This window comes from Theropithecus gelada, chromosome 2 (assembly GCF_003255815.1).
Source record: "Theropithecus gelada isolate Dixy chromosome 2, Tgel_1.0, whole genome shotgun sequence".
Taxonomy (NCBI): domain Eukaryota; kingdom Metazoa; phylum Chordata; class Mammalia; order Primates; family Cercopithecidae; genus Theropithecus; species Theropithecus gelada.
Window position 1 is genome coordinate 75335490 of NC_037669.1, and position 21195 is coordinate 75356684.

General features: G+C 38.0%; 1 long non-coding RNA gene across 1 annotated transcript in view; it reads right to left on the bottom strand.

Annotated features, from left to right (window-relative positions):
- The window catches only part of LOC112619093, a 326539-nt gene that overhangs the window by 212693 nt on the left and 92651 nt on the right, over positions 1-21195 (bottom strand). The window lies entirely within an intron of this gene.

Below are 21195 nucleotides of genomic sequence, written 5' to 3' on the forward strand. Positions count from 1 at the left end.
TGAGACATCAGAGAATGGGCCCTTGGGCCACGCCTGGCACACGCTCCGAGGACATGGCCTGATGCCATGGCTCCCCCTCTGTCTCAATGCTCCATTAACACCTGGAGTGGAACTCAGGAGCTAGGGCAGCTTGCACTTGAAAAATAACCTCAGCATCATGGATGGGCTTGAAAAAGGAAGAGCAATGTTCTGCATCTCTTGATCCCACTCTAGCCATTAAATCTAGTAAGAACTAACACCTATTGTGTGTTGCTGGACCAAGCAAGGTACTGAGTACTCTTCTGGCATCAGCCCCTCTAACCCCCCTCACAACCCTGTGTGGTATAAGTCAAATGGGGCCTAGAAAACTTACAGAGCTTGCCCTGGATCACTCAGCAGGGCTCAGACCAAGTAGAATGACCCAGGTGCTCAATCACAATATTGACTGTTCTTTGTAGCAAAGAATAAGAACGGTGCCTGGATCATGGCTTTAAAATTGTGAAAATTAATGTTACAACTGGGAAGAAGCCTCAACATCACTTAGCATAATGGAAAAGCTGAGGTACAGGGAATGACATGACTTCCCCAAAGTCAGCAAGTGAAAGCACGGGGTGATGAAATTTGGTCCTGGTCCACCAATTCTTTCTCAGAAAACACCCTGTTGTTTTAGGATATATGCACACTGTACCACATACAGGCATCACCAGTATAGATGCACAGATATCAAAGTTCTAAAATATTTCCAGACCAGTTAGCAACCTGCACTGTCCAGAGACTATCTCCCTCTCCCTTCAGGATTCCTGACCTCCCCACAATTAATCAATTAAAGGGTTAAGGTTTAGCATCACAGGGGGCCCCCAGGACCCTGCTCCATCCCAATGACCAGCATCCATTCTGAGTAGTCAACACCTCTGCTGTTTCAATTAAGTGTTTTTAATATGAGTCCTTTACTAATACAAAAGCCAGCACAGATTATGGGAACGTCATGGGTGAATTGCAGGACACATCTCAGTCATTAACATTGTTATCTCAAATATAACAGGTAGACAAAAGCTGATCATGCTAACCATGCCCAAGACAACAGGGAGAGGCCAGAATGGGGAAAGTTCATCTCTGGCATTCAGGGACTCTGGAAGCCTTTCCCTCCTCTTCCAGGCAGCATTCAAGGGTTCTAGGTTAAGAGATGCCCTCCCTGCAGAGAGGAAAAGTTCAGGGTGTCTGAATTGTCTATGGGAGGCAAGATAGGTCTTGCCTCTCTCACCTTCCCTGTTTCTTTCTGGATGGCAGCCTCAAGCCATGGGAGCTAAACTGACAACTGGGAAATACAAGGACAGGAAAGCTTGCCAGACACAGGGACAGGCAGGCCAAGGCTCCTTTCAAAGTCAGCGGGAAGTAGAAACACATCAGCTCTGCCAGTGACTAGAGACCAAAAAGGACCAGTGGAGCCACACTTTCTGACTCTTCTCAGCGTCAGAGATGGATAAATGAATTGCTTATGGAAGAGAGGCCCTAATGCATATCTTGCCCACCATGAGTCAAGTGTGCCCTGCTAGTCAGTCTGAAACCACCTAGATCCTAATGGTCTGCCATCATCATAAGATGATGGTATATTGGTCAGTTTTCACAGTGCTATAAAGAACTACCTGAGACTGAGTAACTTATGAAGAAAAGAGGTTTAATTGACTCATAGTACTACAGGCTTAACAGGAAGCATGACTAGAAGGTCTCAGGAAACTTACAATCATGGCAGAGGGCAAAGGGGAAGGAAATGCATCTTAACATCCTACCATAGCAGCAGGAGAGAGAGCGAAGGGGGAAGTGCCACACACTTTTAAAGCATCAGATCTTGTGAGAACTCACTATCATGAGAACAGCAAAGGGGAAATCCACCCCCGTGGTCCAATCATCTCCCACCAGGCCTCTCCTCCAACATTGAGAATTATAATTCAACATGAGATTTGGGTGGAGACACAGAGTCAAAACATATGAGACAGTTTGCAGAGGCCTGACTGAGATTATTGCTGTCTTAAGACCCTGAGTATTGTGGTGTTACAATGGATAATATTACAAAGCAATGGATAAGGTGACACCTTTATTTGCATTTAGCTTTATGATTGCATTGGAACTACACTGTATTTATTACAGGATAATGAGAATAGAATCAAGGCAGACTTAATAAATGTACATCATACAAGGGATAAAGTTTTCTAGTGGTTTAAATAGAGAAACGTGATAGGAAAATGGCTCATCACACCCAACTCAGTGTTTCAGATGGGCTGATCTCAAATGAATCTATTTTTTCTAAGTGAGCATCTATATTTTTTAAATTGACACATGGTATTTGTACATGTTTATGGGCTACATGTGATATTTTGTTACAGGTATATAGTGTGTAGTGATCAAATCAGGGTATTTAGCACTATCCATCACCTCAAGTAGTTACCATTTCTTTGCACTGGGAATATTTCAAGTCCTCTCTTCTAGGTATTTATTTTGAAATATACAATAGATTGTTATTAACTATAGTTACCCTATTCTGCTATTGAACATTAGGCCATATTCCCTCTATCAAACTGTATGTTTGTACCCATTAACCAGTCTCTCTTCATTCCTCCCTCGACCCCCACACCCTTCCCAGCCTCTGGTATTTGTCATGGTAGTCTCTTCCTTTAAAGGAACTTTTGTTCAGTCAAAACCATGCTCATAGCCTGGCGCAGTGGCTCACGCCTGTAATCCCAGCACTTTGGGAGGCCGAGACAGCTGGATCACTTGAGGTCACGAGTTTGATACCAGCCTGGCCAACACGTAAAACTCTGTCTCTACTAAAAATACAAAAATTAGCCAGGCATGGTGATATGTACCTGTAATCCCAGCTACTGGGGAGGCTGAGGCAGGAGAATCACTTGAACCTGGGATGTGGAGGTTCCAGTGAGCCAAGATCGTGCCAGTGCACTCCAGCCTGGGCAACAAAGCAAGGCTTCGTCTCAAAAACAACAACAACAACAACAACAACAAAACCACCATGCTCATGCAGCAAACAGCTACTATGTTTCAGCAAAACAACTTTGCAACTACATTTAACAAATACAGTCATTTTTTATTTTATTGGTTTTGTGTTGCTTTAATTTTTCCTCTGATTCAATTTGACCTTTATAATTGTTTACATCTAGTTTTATATGTATACATTTAAGTAACATAAAATGATTCAAGTCAACACCAGAGACCTACAATTATTTTTTCTTTAAATGAAATCTTAACTTTAAGAATCAGTAAGGGAAGCTCTTAAGAAAGGCATAGGCATCTGTAACATACTGGCATCTCATTAACCACTGTTAAATGAAGCACTATTCATCCTAGAACATTCTTCATAATTGCCCAAATATGAAGCAGTTCAATTGTACATCTTGGGGTTAGTGTATGCGCATTTAAGTCTCCCAGTTTAAGCCTTGTTTGAAATCCCTGTTAATGACAATGGTTTTCTAAGAATGTTAGTACATAGAGCTCTACTTTTTTGATTGACAGTAATTTATTCCTCCTGTTTACCAGTTGCTGGTTTATTACCATAATAACAATACAGGTTAAGCATCCCTAATCTAAAAACCCAAAATCTGAAATGCTCCCAAATCCAAAGTTTTTTGAGCATCATGATGACACCACAAATGGAAAATTCCATACCTGACCTCATGTGATGGGTCCCAGTCAAAACAAGGTGAAAACTTTCTTTCATGCACAAAAATATTTAAAGTATTACATAAAATTACCTGCTACACGTATAGGACATACATGAAATATAAATTCAAATATGAACTTATATATGCCAATATTCCAAAATCAAAACCCACAACACTTCTGTTCCCAAGCATTTGGATAAGGGATACTCAGCCTGTAATACCAATCATTTATTGTAGTATTGAAATACTTCACAAATATGGTGTTAAACATTTTATTTATGTTATTTTGTTTAACCCATACAATTTACTCAATGACTTAAGTAAAACTGTCATTTTACAGAGACTTAGAAGGATTGTCATTTGTCCAAAGTTAACATAAGGAGCTGAGATTGAACCCAGATATGTCTTCCTTTATCAACTCAGTTTTTTAACTTCTTTAAATTCTCTTGATTGTCCTTACTTTCTGGGCTTACCATATTTCCATAAAGCTAAGTTGTCATCAGTTGTAAGACAGTCCATTGTGTATGTGCCAATACAATGAGCACAGGCTGACAAACTATAACACTGAGCTTTATCACTAGAATTTTTATTTCATATTGATCAAAAGTGCTCTATTTAATAAATAGTCCTAGTGATATATATACATATATATGTGTGTGTGTATATATATTTATCTAACATTACTTCTGTGCACATGAAAAAAATAAAAGCAGAGGAGTCCAGCTTTTCTTAATCATTTTTTAGATCAAGTTCACCAGTGTCTGTCTTTTCATAGTGTCATTCTCCATGTCAGCAAGGGCATTGATGGTGTAGTGTTTCTTAAAATAATGTTCCATTATTGGATCTAAAGTGTTCTTCCAATCTGCTGCCATTCTTTGCACAGGTTTTGATATGTATGTGCAGGCAAAGTCAACACTTCTCATTTGAATATACAAAATACACATCTTGGAGTCAATGAAATATGATATTATTATGCTTACTGTAGACTATGTTAAAAAATCAACCATCCACAAATGTAAGGAGTATTTTACAATGTTTTGGTTACACTGGGCACCTAGATCTAATATCATATTTTAGCCTGCTAAGAATCATTAGAATGTATTTATGTTCCTTTACTTACATTATCTCCATTTATTGAATGCTTATGATATATTGGTCTAGAGTCTTTGCACGTATTTACTCATTAAACTGAAGGAAGAGCTACATTGTCCCATTGAAGAAAATAAGGTCAGAGAGTTTAGATAACATGTTTAAAATCACATTGCTTCTTAAGCGGCAAAGCTACAATTTGACTTCAATCTCTCTAACACCAAACTCCATTCTACTAACTACCACGTGACACTACAATCCACATAAACACACACATTATTAGTGTCAGAATTGGCAGCTGATATTAATGGTCCTTATTATGTGCTATGTAATAAGCTATTTCTATTTCCCTTAGCCTTCCTTCTGCCTGCATGTGAGTATATAAAGTGTTATGAACATGAATTCTTATTGACTCCTGTCCCCAAGGCCAAATATGAACAGTAACCCTCAGGGACTGATCTGGAGGTAATGGGCCAGTATTTCCTGCATCCTGGCAATGTATCACTCCCGTGACCATCTTGCTTTAAAGGTTTCTCGGAATTATCTATAAAAATGGCCATAGTCCTGGCTGTTTTATAGTACTCTTACAGAAGATAGGTCCATGCATTCCCTTTTTAAAACAAACGATCAGAAAATTTCATTTTGGCAATCATTTTATAGGAAATTCACATTGGTTTATTTACATGTTTATGACCCATAATATGAAAAGAAAATGTGCGGTTGTTTTATGTTGAACCCAAAGCAAAAGATTTCATTACTTAGCTGCCGTGCAATATAGCCATACTTAGGTCATTATTTTGCCTTTAAAATAAGAAAAATAATTTCAGAGGAACCCTGACCTCATTTTATAGTCTGGAAGTCAATGGCACAAATAGTTAGCAATACTCCTAAACTTTTTTCTATGGAAATAATGAATCTAGGAACTACTTTGAAAGTCAAGTGAAACAGCTTTTATAATGTGAGCTCATGGATTTGGGAGACCTTTATTTAAAGGCTCCTCACATGGTAGCTGTGAGGAGTGTCTCTTAATAATTCAGTCCAGGTGTTTAGAAACAAGAACAGGATATCTGTCATTTCTAGAGCCTGTAAATCAGACGTGGTTGGAGAGATGTCAGCTTCATCTGTGAAGGCTTTGAGATACTGTGAACAAATGTCTAGCCAAATGGGATGCGTCATTTAGGAAGATTTGCATGTTCTTTCTTCCAAGTGCCCAAGTCTCAGTGTCTGTCACTACTATCTCCTTAGCTGCCCATATAGAAAATTATTCTCGATATTCCCCTCTTATTTGATCCCTATATCCAATTGATCTTTGAGTCTTACCAATTCCACCTCCTCGATAACTCCCTAATCTGCCTACATCTCTCCATCCTGACTGTCAATACTCACAGTCACCACCATGGCTCACCTGGACAACTGACCCAGCTTCTACCTCATCTAACTGATGCTTTCTGCCTCTGGTCCTGCTTTTTGTGAAGGGAAAAATCTAATTATATCACTCCCTGGCTTAAACTCTTCAATGACTTCCTGCAGCTCTCAAAATAAGGCCCAAAGAGTATCATATATTGTCCAAGGCTCCTAATGATGAGGCCCCTGTCAAATTCCCAAGCCGCATTTCTCTCCTTTTTCACTCCTATGTTTCCCTGCTCCAGTGAAATGGAACAACTTTTAGCAACTCAAATATTCTACCTTCAAGTTCTTATGCATGGGGTTTCCCTGCCTAAAATATCTGTCTGTTTGAAGCGCAGGGTTAGCTTTTACATCCTCTTAGGATGACTTCGGCCATTCCCAGGCTGGTTTCATGCCCCCTGCCATGTGCTCTTACTTCTTTATGATTATCCTATCACTTCGTGGATTCTACTATAATTACCCACATTTGTGCCTCCCCTACCAGCCATAAATTTCTTGAGAGAAGAAGCAGTCTTCTACTCACTGTCATATGACAGGGCAGTGATTTCCATACCGTGTACAGCACTGATGGTACAGAGAATGATTTCACAGATGCTCTCTTTAAAGCTTTTTAAAATTGTTCTACTTTTTGAAATACATACTTTCTCTTTATAACAAGCTTGTTTTCTTCAAGAACCTCAGATGCACAGATTTGGATTAACTACAACACTTATTCCATGACACAGCCGTTATTGGTCCTTGCATCACCCACTTGTATTTATTTTGCTAGTTATTTTATACCATAATCAGTAGCCCTAAACTCACCATGCAAGAGAAAAGCTAAGATCTTCACAGTCGTGGACATTATTCATCTATCAATACCACACCTGTTCTGTCCTTTTGCATCCCTCTATCTGACCCTGTGTGCCATGCTCACCATTCTCCTGCCTTCTTTTTAAATTTTTTAATTTCCTCTATATTGATCTCTAAGCTTTTTTTTCCTTATGTTTGGTTGTTTTAAACTTTATAAAAAGGGTATCATGCTTACACAATATTTAGGAACTTTTTTCACTTAATATATTGCTGATAGTATCCATATTGTTGATGTTGCTGCAGGTCATTTGGTTTGATTGCCATATTTCATTCCATTTATGAATATACCACAGTTTACGCACCCACTCACCAATCGATGAGCACCTGGGTTATCTACAGGCTTTTGCCGCTGTGAGCAGCAGTGCTCTGAACACTCGTGTGCATCTCTCCTGAGTGTGTGCAAGCTTTTCAATGGGGTAGAACTGCTGGGTCAGAGACTATGGGAATAATGGATAATGGATATGGAGATGGGATAATGGGTATGGATAATGCCAAACTCGAATCCAATGGGATGGCACCAACTTATACTCCTACCAGTAACAAATATGAAATCCTGTGGTTCTACATCCTTTTCCATACGTGGCACTGTCAGCATTTTACATTTGGGCCTCTCAAGTATCTATAAAATGGTATCTCATCTAATCTAGATTTGTATTTTCCTCATCACTAATAATACTAAAAATTTATTCATGCATCTATTGCATACATGTGTTTATCTCTTCTGTGAAAGGCCTATTTCTGTTTTGTGCCCATTTTTCTTTTGACTTGTTTGTGCTACTCTTACTGATATTTAGTCACTTTAACATATTTTGATTCTAATTATTTGTAGATTGTGTGTACCTATTGCAGATTATCTTGTTGCAGTCTGCAATTTACCTCTCAGTATCTTTAAGTTTTCATAATGAATAAAAGTTCTTACTATACACATTTATCAATGTTTTCTCTTATAGTTAACTGTTCTTTGTGTCTCCCTAAAGAAATATTTCCCAATTAGTATTGGTTTTCTTTTTATAAGAGTAATATAGCATTTGCTTTAAAACTACATTTGAGTAAAAATGAGGCATTTTAAAGAAAAACTAAAATGCTCCAAATTATACACAGTATATAGCACAATTCATAATAGTGATGTGTAAATAATTGAAGTTTGGGAGACATTAACCATGTTCTCAAAATAGCATAAATTTATACTGAATAAATGAGCTCAGTTATACATGCAGTAATTCAATTAACATATGTTTCAAATGATTCTCTCAGAGTTTCTATGTTTGAGACCTCCAGCTGGATCCTCTAGAAATGTTTGCTAAAACTATTTGAAGACACTCATCTAAGAGGTGTGTGTGTGTGTGTGTGTGTGTGTGTGTGTGTGTGTGAACTGTGTGTATGTATAGAAGATACAAAAGTAATAGAAGAGAAGCAAAGAGTATATGAGAGCTAGGTGAAACCTTAAGGATGCGCGCTTTATGGTACATATGTGAAAACCAAACCTAGGCTTGTCCAAGTTCAGGAACAGGTTGCACCAGAATGGGATTAGAGTATTGCTTAGTCATTGGCTCCCAGCACCTCCCCTGGTGAACTTCAGCCATAAGGATATGCTTCTCAGAGTGAGCAGGAAGTCTTTGCATTTATCAGCACTGACGGCTTAGTTTGCATGTTTTTCCCCCTCTCTTTCCAAATCAAAAAATATGCAATTCCTAGTCCTTTGCATTAAACTCCATACCTCACATATGACATTCAACAATACCAAAGTAGACTTTTTCATAATATGGCAGTGAGTGAAATTTCGCAGCTGCTTAACTCATGAAGTAGGTTGTGGTGGAGGTTTCTGTATTTGAGCTGCTTTTGAACTAGAACCTACTGCTGTCCACACATCTTTAAGGTGCTAGGCACATCATAGGCATTCAGCCAGAACTTGCTGGAATAAACTAAAATACTCTGTGGAAACAGGCAAACTAATAAGAACGTTCACCCTCCAAGTTGTTTAAACAGACGGTTTATTTTTGAAAGACAAAAAAAAAATGTGTAAAAGAAACTAAAATTAGGGTTGATCTCAGTTGATCCTCATGGTGCTAGGGAAATGGATTTTTGGGCCAGCTGTCATGTGATTAGAGTGGGCCATTTTTCTCCTTTTTCTAAGATTATATTTTGAGGACATCTTGGTACTGGCATTTCTTTACTGACTCATTTGAAAGAGACTTATACATATATTGTAAACTCTATGTCTGGAGCTAAAGAAAGGAAAGAAATAGAATAAAATGCTTCTCTATCTTAAAAGCTATCCATGACCTCAAGTCCACCCCAAATGGACCTGCCCATCCGTTTCTTTTTCTCTCTTTAGCTCTTATGCAGAACAAGGCAGGACATAGCAACATGGTCATTTTGATGTAAAATTGTAATTTAAAATGATATTTTTAAATCAACTTTTTACCTAAAATATGAGAATAACCAAACTCTCTGAGGCTCATTTTGTGACTCACCAACCCTATACCCATTGCTCCTACCCTCTTCCTATGAGGCCAAATGTAAAGACCCAAGGCAGAGGCAACAGGAAGTTGGGTCTGAGGGATGGAGTGAGGATGTCTGTTTTTTTCCTCACTTTGGTAATATGTTCAATATGGAAGTTCAACAATGTATTTTTTAATTTTAAAATTTATAACATTTTATGGCTGAGTACAGTGGCTCATGCCTGTAATCCTAGCACTTTGGGGGCTGAGATTGGAGGGTTGCTTGAGCTCAGGAGTTTGAGACCAACCTGGGCAACATGGTGAAACCTTGTCTCTGCAAAACATATACAAAAAATTAGCCAGGTATGGTAGTGCACACCTGTACATCCAGCTACTCAGGAGGCTGAGGTGGGAGGATCACCTGAGCCCAGGGAGGTCAAGACTGCAGTGAGCCAGAATTGCACCACTGCACTCCAGCCTGGGTGACAGAGAAAGCCCCTGTTTTCAAAAAAAAAATAAATAAATAACATTTAATAATACAAAAGTCTATATACTCACATCCATGTAGTATACAGAATATTGTTACATACACCCTGCGTACCCATCATCCAGTTCAAGTAATAAAACCTTTCCAGCCCTACTGCAACTGCCCATATCAATCCCCCTTTCCTCTTATTTATTTCTTCAAAAGTGTTTATTTAAGTGACTGTTACATGTCAAGTAATGTTCTAGGCACTGGAAAACAGTACAATTAAAAATAAAACAGACAAGAAGACCCGAACTCATGGAGCTTTTATGAAAGGAAACTATTCTTCTGAATTTTGGGTTCATCATTCTCTTTTTCTTCCTCATACTTTTTCTATGTGTATAAGACTTTCTAAACAATTTGTGTAACTTCACTATCATACTGCATGAATTCTTCTAAGTTTTGTTTCTTTCACTTAATATTTTTGTGCATGAAGTTTGAATTCATTAATGTTCATTTTTCATGGTCTTACATTAAGTGAATATTTCACAGTTTATCCATTTTCCTGTTTATGGATATTTAAAGTATCTTTAGTTTTGCTATTGCAAACAATGCTCCTATGAAATGGTATCAACCATTTGAATACAGGAAGCCCTTGACCAACACAGGAGTCAGTGGGGCCACCCCCATCGCAGTAAAAAATCCAGGCATAACTTTCGATTTCTGTAAAACTTCACTACTAATAGCCTGAGGTTGGCCAGAAGAAGCCTTACCAATATCATAAACAGTCAATTAACATATAAATACACTAGTATCTACAAATACTTTGTACATTCAGGACATACCTTTTCTTAATTTTTGCAACATTTCTAGGCTACATGGTTTGTCTTGTGAGTTTTTTCAAATTGTTGCAAATCTCCAAAAAATTTTCCAGTATATGTATTGAAGAAATGTTTATAAAAATGGACCCACGCAGTTTAAGCCTATATTGCTAAAGGATCAACTGTATACCAGTTGTGTTTCTCCATTCTGCTATTGATAGACATATGGGTGGTTCTCATTTGTTGCCTGTTATGAATAAAACTGCTGTGAACATTAGTCTTTCAGTAGGTATATGTTTTCACTTCTTGTTAAATGCCTAGGAGTGAAATTGCAGTGTCATATGGGAAATGCATGTTTGACTTCATAAAAAAACTGCCAAAATGTTTTCCAAAAAAAAAAAAAAAAAAGCTATACCATTTTACACACCTAGTTGCAATGTATGGGGGTCCCAGTTGTTCCACATCCATGCCAACACTATTATTAGTCATTTTCACTCTAGCCATTCTAGTACTGTGAAATGGCATCTTGTTGTTGTTCAGTGTGCGTTTTCCAGAAGACTAGTGGCATTAGGTATCTTTTCATGTGTTTATTAACTTTATATCTTCTTTCATAAAGTGCCTTTTCAAGTCTTTGGCCTGTTTTTTGTTGTTGTTCTTGTTGTTCTTGTTCTTGTTCTTGTTTGTCATTTATTATTGAGTTTGGGAGTTCTTTGTATATTCTGAATCATATATTCCAGATACAAGTCCCCTGTCAGAGTCATGTATTAAGAATATTTTACCCCAGTCTGTAGCTTGCCTTTTGACTTTCCTAAAGGTATCCTTTCAAGAGTAGAAAGTTTTTATTTTGATAAAGTCTAATTAATTTTTTCATTTATTTAAGAATCTTTGCCTACTCTAAAGTTAAAAATAAATCTTTTATTCTACAAATATTATAGTTTTGGCTTTTATATTTAGACCTAAAATCCATTTTGAATTAATTTTGGTTTATGGCATGAAGAAAACATCAAAATTAATTTTTTAATATGAATGTCCAGTTGTTCCCACATCACTTATTATAAGAAAAAAACTTTACCTTTTCAGTGTAATTACTTTAAAATCTTTTCAAAAAATCAATTGTGGGCTGGTGGGTCTATTTCTGAACTTTCTTCTGTTCCATTGATCTATATGTCATTTGTATTTCAAGACCACATTGTCATGATGAGCAGAGCTTTATAATAAGCCTGAAAATTAGGTAATGTAAGTCTCTCACCTTTGTTCTTTTTGAAAATTGTTTTGGCTATTCTTGGTCATTTATGTTTCTGTATAAATTATAAAATAAACTTGTTAGTTTCTACATAAACATTTTCTGATATTTTAACTAGGATAGCACTAAATCTGTAAACAAATTTGATACAACTAACATCTAAACAATACTCAGTGTACCAATCCATGAACATAGTATGTCTCATTATTTATCTAAGCCTTTTTCAATTTCACTCAGCATGCTTAATGATTTTCAGTGTGGACATCTTGAACATGTTTCATTCAGTTTCTTCCTAGATACTGGCATTTTTTTATGCTTTTGGTTTACCTTTAAGATAACCTTTTAATTTGGGAATATTTTCAGATTTACAAAAAATTGTGAGGCTAGCACAGAGAACTCCCATATACTCTAGGGGAACCAATATATAACCCCTGTTATTAATGTCTTACCTTTTGTGGTATATTTGTCACAATTAATTAACCAAGATGGATAAATTATTATAAACTAAAGTCTATACTTTATTTAGATTTCCTTAGTTTTTACCTAGCATCCTTTCTCTGTTCCAGGATCTCATCCAAGGTACCATATTACATTTAGTTCTTATGTATTCTTAGGCTCCTCTTGTCTGTGACAATATCAATTTACTTTTTATTATCTTCACAATATTACAATTTTTCTTCAAAATGGTAGGGATACTGAATACCCACATGTAAAAGAGTAAAGTTGGACCCTAACCTCACACAATAACAAAAATTAACATTAAATGTATCAATGACCTAAATATGAAAGCTAAAACCATAACAACTCTTAGAAAAAAGGACTAAATCTTCATGACCTTGGATTTGGCCATGGGTTCTTAGATAAGATACAGCAACAAAATAAAAAATAGATAAACTAGACTTCACCAAAATAAAAACATTTTTGTAATTTCAAATGCCATTACCAAGAAAGTGAAAAGACAGCCTATAAAATACAATAGAAAATTTTGTAAATCATATATCTGATAAGGATCTAGCATGGAGAGTATATAAAGAGCTCTTACAACACAACAATAAAAAACAAACCAATTTAAAAGTACATGAATGCCTTAAATAGACATTTCTCCAAAGAAGATATATCCAACCAAGAAATGGCCAACAAGTACATGAAAAGACATTTGACATCACTAAGCATAAGGAAAATGTAAACCAAATACACAATGATAGCTACTTCATACCTACTATGATGACTACAATCAAAAAATGAAAATAAAGGTACTGGTGGAGAAACTAAAACTCACATACATTTTTGGTATGAATGTAAAGGCTCAGACACCATGGAAAACAATTTGACAGTTCTTCAAACTGTTAAACACAGAATTGCCATGTGATCCAGCAATTCTATTGCTAGGTATAAACCTACAAGAATTGAAAAAGGTACTCAAAGAAGTACATGTACACGCATGTTCATAACAGCACTATTCATAATAGCCAAAAGGTGGAAGCAACCCACATGTCCATCAACAGAGGTAAAGATAAGCAAACTGTGGTATATCCATACAGTGGAACATTATTCAGCCTTAAAAAAGAATGAAGTTTTGATACATGCCACAATATAGATGAACCGTGAAAATATTGTTCTACGTGAAAAAAGCCAGACACAAAAGGTCACAGATTATATTATTCCATTTATAGGAAAATCCTATAGAGATAGAACATAAATTGTGGTTACCAGGGGTCAGATTTGGGGAGTAGAGGGTGACTGCTTCCCAGGCACATGCTTTCATTTTGGAGTATGAAAATGTTTTGGAACTAGATAGAGGTGGTGGTTGCACAACATTGTTAATGTACTAAATGCCACTGAATTATTCACTTTTAAATGACTAATTTTATACTACGTAAATTTTACCTCAATAAAAAAAATACTTAAAAAATGGTAGGGATGTTTGTCTATTTGATCACTGCTGTATCTCTAGCTACTTTAAGAGTACCTGACATGCAGAAGGCCCTTGATAAATATCACTGAATGAATGCAATACAGCACGTGTTTTTTAAGCTTAGGAATTGTATTGCATAGTTGTAGCTAAAAAAAAAAGAAAAGTCTAAATTTACCGCTATAAAACATTTCTAAACTCAGACGTGAGTTGTAGCGAAAATTCAGCAGCCACAATTTCCCAGAAAGATAGAAGATAGGCCCAGATGCTAGAAAACAACATTTGCATCCACTGTCATTCCTGTTTCCTTTTGCTTTTCTTTTTTTAAAACATTTTATTTTATTTGTCCTGCTTTCTTTTTCTAGAAAGCTGAAATTGCAGACCATGGCTAAGACTACTGACATTCCACTATCTTCCTACCAAGTATACCCCAACAAGTATAAACTTTATTTGCTATATTTACTATAAACGAAACACTATGTGCTTGTCTTAGCTCAGGCTATCGTAACAGAATATCATAGAATGAGTGGGTTAAACAACAGGAATTTATTTATTACAGTTCTAGAAGCTGGGAAGTTCAAGATCAAGGTGTTGGCTGACTTGGCTTCCCAGGGAAGGTGCTCTTCCTGACATGCAGATGGCGGCCTTCTCTTTGTATACTCATATACTGGGAAGAGATGAGGAGTGGGGAAGCTCTTTAGGGTATCTTTTTATAAGGGCACTAATCTCATCATGAAGTACCCATCCTTATGACATCATCTAAATCTAATTATCTCCCAAAGGCACTATCTCCAAATACCATCACACTGGGGGTTAGGGCTTCAACATATGACTTTGGGGGAAACAAGTTTCAGTCCATTGTAGTACAGCGAAGCTGAGCTATTATATAAGCTATTACGAGTACTGTGGATTAGCTTTGCCAAGAACTACATAAATAAAACAAGGCAGAACACAGAGCAAGGCAGTTATTCAAAATATATAGAGATAAATACAGCAGGAGTCTTATTTAGCCTCTATTTTAGTTTTTAGCATTTATGATGTATCAGACACTCAAAGTGGTACTTTTTTTTTTTTAATTATTCTTTAAGTTCTGGGATAAATGTGTAGAACATGTAGGTTTTTTACATAGGTATACATGTGCCATGGTGGTTTGCTGCACCCATCAAACCCGCATCTACATTAGGTGTTTCTCCTAATGCTATCTTTCCCCTTGTCCCCCACACCCCAACAGGCCCTGGTGTGCGATGTTCCCTTCCCTGTGCCCATTTGTTCTCATTGTTCAACTCCCACTTATGAGTCAGAACATGCAGTGTTTGGTTTTCTGTTCCTGTGTTAGTTTGCTGAGAATGATGGTTTCCATCTTCATCCACATCCCTGCAAAGGGCATGAACTCATCCTTTTTTATTGCTGCATAGTATTCCATGGTGTATATGTGCCACATTTTCTTTATCCAGTCTAACATTGATGCACATTTGAGTTGGTTCCAAGTCTTTGCTATTGTGAACAGTGCCACAATAAACATATGTTTGCATGTGTCTTTATAGTAGAATGATTTATAATCCTTTGGGTATATACCCAGTAATGGGATTGTTGGGTCAAATGGTATTCTAGTTCTAGATCCTTGAGGAATCACCACACTGTCTTCCACATTGGTTGAACTAATTTACACCCCCACCAGCAGTGTAAAAGCATTCCTATTTCTCCATATCCTCTCCAGTATCTGTTCTTTCCTGACTTTTTAATGATCGCCATTCTAACTGGTGTGAGATGGTATCTCATTGTGGTTTTGATTTGCATTTCTTCAATGACAGTGATGATGAGGTTTTTTTCATGTTTATTGGCTGCATAAATGTCTTCTTTTGAAAAGTGTCTGTTCATATCCTTCACTCACTTTTTGATGGGGTTGTTATTTTCTTGTAAATTTGTTTAAGTTCCTTGTAGATTCTGGATATTAGCCCTTTGTCAGATGGACAGATCTTTAATCTATCTTGAGTTGACTTTTGTATAAGGTGTAGGGAAGGGATCCAGTTTCAGTTTTCTGCATACAGCTAGCAAGTTTTTCCAACACCATTTACTAAATAGGGAATCCTTTCCCCATTGTTTGTTTTTGTCAGGTTTATCGAAGATCAGATGGTTGTAGATGTGTGACATTATTTCTGAGGCCTCTATTCTGTTGCATTGGCATACATATATATATATAGACACCAGTACCATGCTGTTTTGGTTACTGCAGCCTTGTAGTATAGTCTGAAGTCAGGTAGCATGATGCCTTCAGCTTTGTTCTTTTTGCTTAGGATTGTCTTGGCTATATGGGCTCTTTTTTGGTTCCATATGAAATTTAAAGTAGTTTTTTCTAATTCTGTGAAGAAAGTCAATGGTAGCTTGATGGGAATAGCATAAATCTATAAATTACTTTGGGCAGTATGGCCATTTTCACAACATTAATTCTTCCTATCCATGAGCATTGAATGTTTTTCAATTTGTTTGTGTCCTTTCTTATTTCCTTGAGCAGTGGTTTGTATTTCTCCTTGAAGAGGTCCTTCACATCCCTTGTAAGTGTATTCCTAGGTATTTTATTCTCTTCATAGCAATTGTGAATGGGAGTTAACTCATGATTTGGCTCTCTGTTTGTCTATTATTGGTGTATAGGAATGTTTGTGATTTTTGCACATTGATTTTGTATCCTGAGACTTTGCTGAAGTTGCTTCTCAGCTTAAGGAGTTTGAGGGCTTTTTTTGGATGGGGTTTTCTAAATATACGATCATGTCATATGCTAGCAGAGATAATTTGACTTCCTCTCTTCTATCTGAATACCCTTTCTTTCTTTCTCTAGCTCGATTGCTGTGGCCAAAACTTCGAATATTACGTTGAATAGGAGCGGTGAGAGAGGGCATCCTTGACTTGTGCCAGTTTTCAAAAGGAATGCTTCCAGCTTTTGCCTATTTAGTATAATATTGGCGGTGCGTTTGTCATAAATAGCTCTTAATATTTTGAGATATGTTCCATCAAAGTTTATTGAGTGTTTTTAGCATGAAGGGATGTTGAATTTTATTGAAGGCCTTTCTGCATCTATTGAGATATTATGTGGTTTTTGTCACTGGTTCCATTTATGTGATGGATTATGTTTATTCATTTGCATATGTTGAACCAGCCTTGCATGCCAAGGATGAAGCTGATTTGATCGTGGTGGATAAGCTTTTTGATGTGCTACTGGATTCGGTTTGCCAGTGTTTTATTGATAATTTTTGCACTGATGTTAATCAGAGATATTGGCCTGAAATTTTCTTTTTCTGTTGTGTCTCTCCAGGTTTTGGTATCAGGATGATGCTGGCCTCATAAAATTAGTTAGGGAGGAGTCTCTCTTTTTCTATTGTTTGGAATAGTTTCAGAAGGAATGGTACCAGCTCCTTTTTGCACCTTTGGTAGAATTTGACTGTGAATCTGTCTGGTCCTGGGCTTTTTATGGTTCGTAGGCTATTAATTACTGTCTCAATTTCAGAACTTCTTATTCGTCTATTCTTATTCGACTTCTTCCTGGTTTAGTTTTGGAGAGGGTGTGTGTGTCCAGGAATTTATCCATTTCTTCTAGATTTTCTAGAGTATTTGCGTAGAGGTGTTTATAGTATTCTCTGATGGTAGTTTGTGCTTCTGTGGGATTAGTGGTGATATCCCCTTTAAAATTTTTTATTGTGTCTATTTGATCCTTCTCTCTTTTCTTCTTTATTAATCTGGCTTGTGGTCTATCTACTTTGTTAATCTTTTCAAAAACCAGCTCCTGGATTCATTGAATTTTTTGAAGGGCTTTTTGTGTCTCCATATCCTTCAGTTCTGCTCTCATCTTAGTTATTACTTGTCTTCTGCTAGCTTTTGAATATGTTTGCTCTTGTTTCCCTCGTTGTTTTAATTGTGATGTTAGCATGTTGATTTTAGATCTTTCCCACTTTCTCCTGTGGGCGTTTAGTGCTATAAATTTCCCTCTAAACACTGCTTTAGCTGTGTCCCAGAGATTCTGGTACATTGTGTCTTTGTTCTCATTGGTTTCAAAAAACTTATTTATTTCTGCCTTAATTTAGTTATTTACCCAGTAATCATTCAGGTGCAGGTTGTTCAGTTTCCATGTAGTTGTGTGGTTTTGAGTGAGTTTCTTAATCCTGAGTTCTAATTTGATTGCACTTTGAAACCAACAAGAACAAACACACAATGTACCAGTATCTCTGGGACACAGCTAAAGAGACTCTTTGTTATGATTTCCATACTTTTGTATCTGCTGAAGAATGTTTTACTTCCAATTATGTGGTCAATTTTAGAGTAAGTGTAAAGTGGTGTTGAGAAGAATGTATATTCTGTTGATTTGGGGTGGAGAGTTCTGTAGATGTCTATTAGGTCTGCTTGGTCCAGAGCTGAGTTCAAGTCCTGAATATCCTTGTTAATTTTCTGTCTCATTGATCTGTCCAATAATGACAGTGGGGTATTAAAGTCTCCCACTATCATTGTGTGGGAGTCTAAGTCTCTTTGTAGGTCTCTAAGAACTTGCTTTATGAATCTGGGTGCTCCTGTATTGGATATATATATATATATTTAGGATAGTTAGCTTTTCTTGTTGCACTGATCTCTTTGCCATTATGTAATGCCCTTCTTTGCCCTTCTTTGCCCTTCTTTGTCTATTTTGATCTCTGTTGGTTTAAAGTGTGTTTTATCAGAGACTAGGATTGTGACACCTGCTTTTTGTTGTTTGTTTTGTTTGTTTTATTTCGTTTGTTTTTTGTTTGTTTTCCACTTTCCATTTGCTTGGTAAATCCTCCTCCATCCCTTTATTTCGAGTCTGTGTTTGTCTTTGCATGTGAGATGGGTCTCCTGAATACAGCACACCACTAGGTCTTGACTCTTTATCCAATTTGCCAGTCTGTGCCTTTTAATTGGGGCATTTAACCCATTTATGTTTAAGGTTAATATTGTTATGTGTGAACTTGATCCTGTCATTATGATGCCAGCTGGTTATTTTGCCCATTAGTTGATGCAATTTCTTCATAGTGTCAATGGTCTTTATATTTTGGTTTATTTTTGCAGTACCAGTTTTTCCCTTCTATATTTAGTGTTTCCTTCAGGAGCTCTTGTAAGGCAGGCCTGGTGGTGACAAAATCTCTCAGCATTTGCTTGTCTGTAAAGGATTTTACTTCTCCTTCACTTATGAAACTTAATTTGGCTAGATATGAAATTCTGGGTTGAAAATTCTTTTCTTTAAGAATGTTGAATATTGTCCCCCCGCCCCTCTTCTGGCTTGTAGGGTTTCTGTTGAGAGATCTGCTGTTAGTCTGATGGGCTTCCCTTTGTGGGTAACCTGACCTTCTCTCTGGCTGCCCTTAACATTTTTTCCTTCATTTCAACCTTGGTGAATCTGATGATTTTATGTCTTAGGGTTGCTCTTCTTGAGGAGTATCTTTGTGGTGTTCTCTGTATTTCCTGAATTTGAATGTTGGCTTGTCTTGCTAGGTTGGGGAAGTTCTCCTGGATAATATCCTGAAGTGTATTTTCCAACTTGGTTCCATTCTCCCTGTCACTTTCAAGTATACCAATCAAATGTAGGTTTGGTCTTTTAACATAGTCCCATATTTCTTGGAGGCTTTGTTCATTCCTTTTCATTCTTTTTTCTCTAATCTTGTCTTCATGCTTTATTTCATTAAGTTGATCTTCAACCTCTGATATTCTTTTTTCCAATTGCTCGGTCCAGCTATTGATACTTGTGTATGCTCCATCAAGTTCTTGTGCTGTTTTTCAGCTCCATCAGGTCATTTATGTTCTTCTCTAAACTGGTTATTCTAGTTAGCAGTTCCTGTAACTTTTTATCAAGGTTCTTAGCTTCCTTGCATTGGGATGGAACATGCTCCTTTAGCTTGGAGGAGTTTGTTATTACCCACTTTCTGAAGCCTACCTCTGTCAATTTGTCAAACTCATTCTCCACCCAGTTTTGTTCCCTTGGTGGTGAGGAGTTGTGATCCTTTGGAGGAGAAGAGACATTCCAGTTTTTGGAATTTTCATCCTTTTTGTGCTGGCTTTTTTCTCATCTTCGTGGATTTATCTACCTTTGGTTGTTGCTGTTGCTGACCTTCAGATGGAGTTTTTGTGTGGTTGCCTTTTTTGTTGATGTTGATGCTATTGCTTTCTATTTGTTAGTTTTCTTCTAACAGTCAGGGCCCTTTTCTACAGGTCTGCTGGAGTTTGCTGGGGGTCCACTCCAAACCCTGTTTGCCTAGGTATCACCAGCAGAAACTGCAGAACAGCAAAGATTGCTGCCTGCTCCTACCTCTGGAAGCTTCCTCCCAGAGGGGCACCTGCCAGATGACAGCCAGAGTTCTCCTGTATGAGGTGTCTGTCGGCCCTTGCTGGGAGGTGTCTCCCCATCAGGAGGCATGGTGGTCAGGGACCCACTTGAGGAGGCAGTCTGTCCCTTAGCAGCGCTTGAGCACTGTGCTGGGAGATCTGCTGCTCTCTTCAGAGCTGGCAGGCAGGAACGTTTAAGTCTGCCAAAGCTGAGCTCAGAGCCGCCCCTTCCCCCAGGTGCTCTGTCCCAGGGAGATGGGAGTTTCATCTATAAACCCCTGACTGGGGCTGCTGCCTGTCTTTCAGAGATGCCCTGCCCAGAGAGGAGGAATCTAGAGTGGCAGTCTGACTACAGCGGCTTTGTGAGGCTGCAGTGGGCTCCACCCAGTCTGAATTTCCCAGCAGCTTTGTTTATGCTTTGAGTGGAAAACCGTCTACTCAAGCCTCAGTAATAGTGGACGCCCCTCCCCCAACCAAGCTCAAGCATTCCAGGTTGACTTCAGACTGCTGCACTAGCAGTGAGAATTTCAAGCTAGTGGATCTTCGCTTGCTGGGCTCCGTGGGGGAGGGATCCGCTGAGCAAGACCACTTGGCTCCCTGGTTGCAGCCCCCTTTCCAGGGCAGTGAAGGGTTCTGTCTTGCTGGTGTTCTAGGCACCACCGGGGTATGAAAAAAAAAAAAATTCCTGTGGCTAGCTCAGTGTCTGTCCAAATGGCTGCCCAGTTTTGTGCTTGAAACCCAGAGCCCTGGTAGTGTAGGCACACAAGGGAATCTCCTGGTCTGTGGGTTGTGAAGACCATGGGAAAAGCATAGTGTCTGGGCCAGAATGCACTATTCCTCATGGCATGGTCCCTCACAGCTTCCCTTGTCTAGGGCAGGGAGTTCCCTGACCCCTTGCACTTCCCGGATGAGGCAACGCCCCACCCTGCTTCTGCTCACCCTCCATAGACCGTACCTGCTGTCTAACCAGTTCGAGAGAGATGCACTGGGTATCTC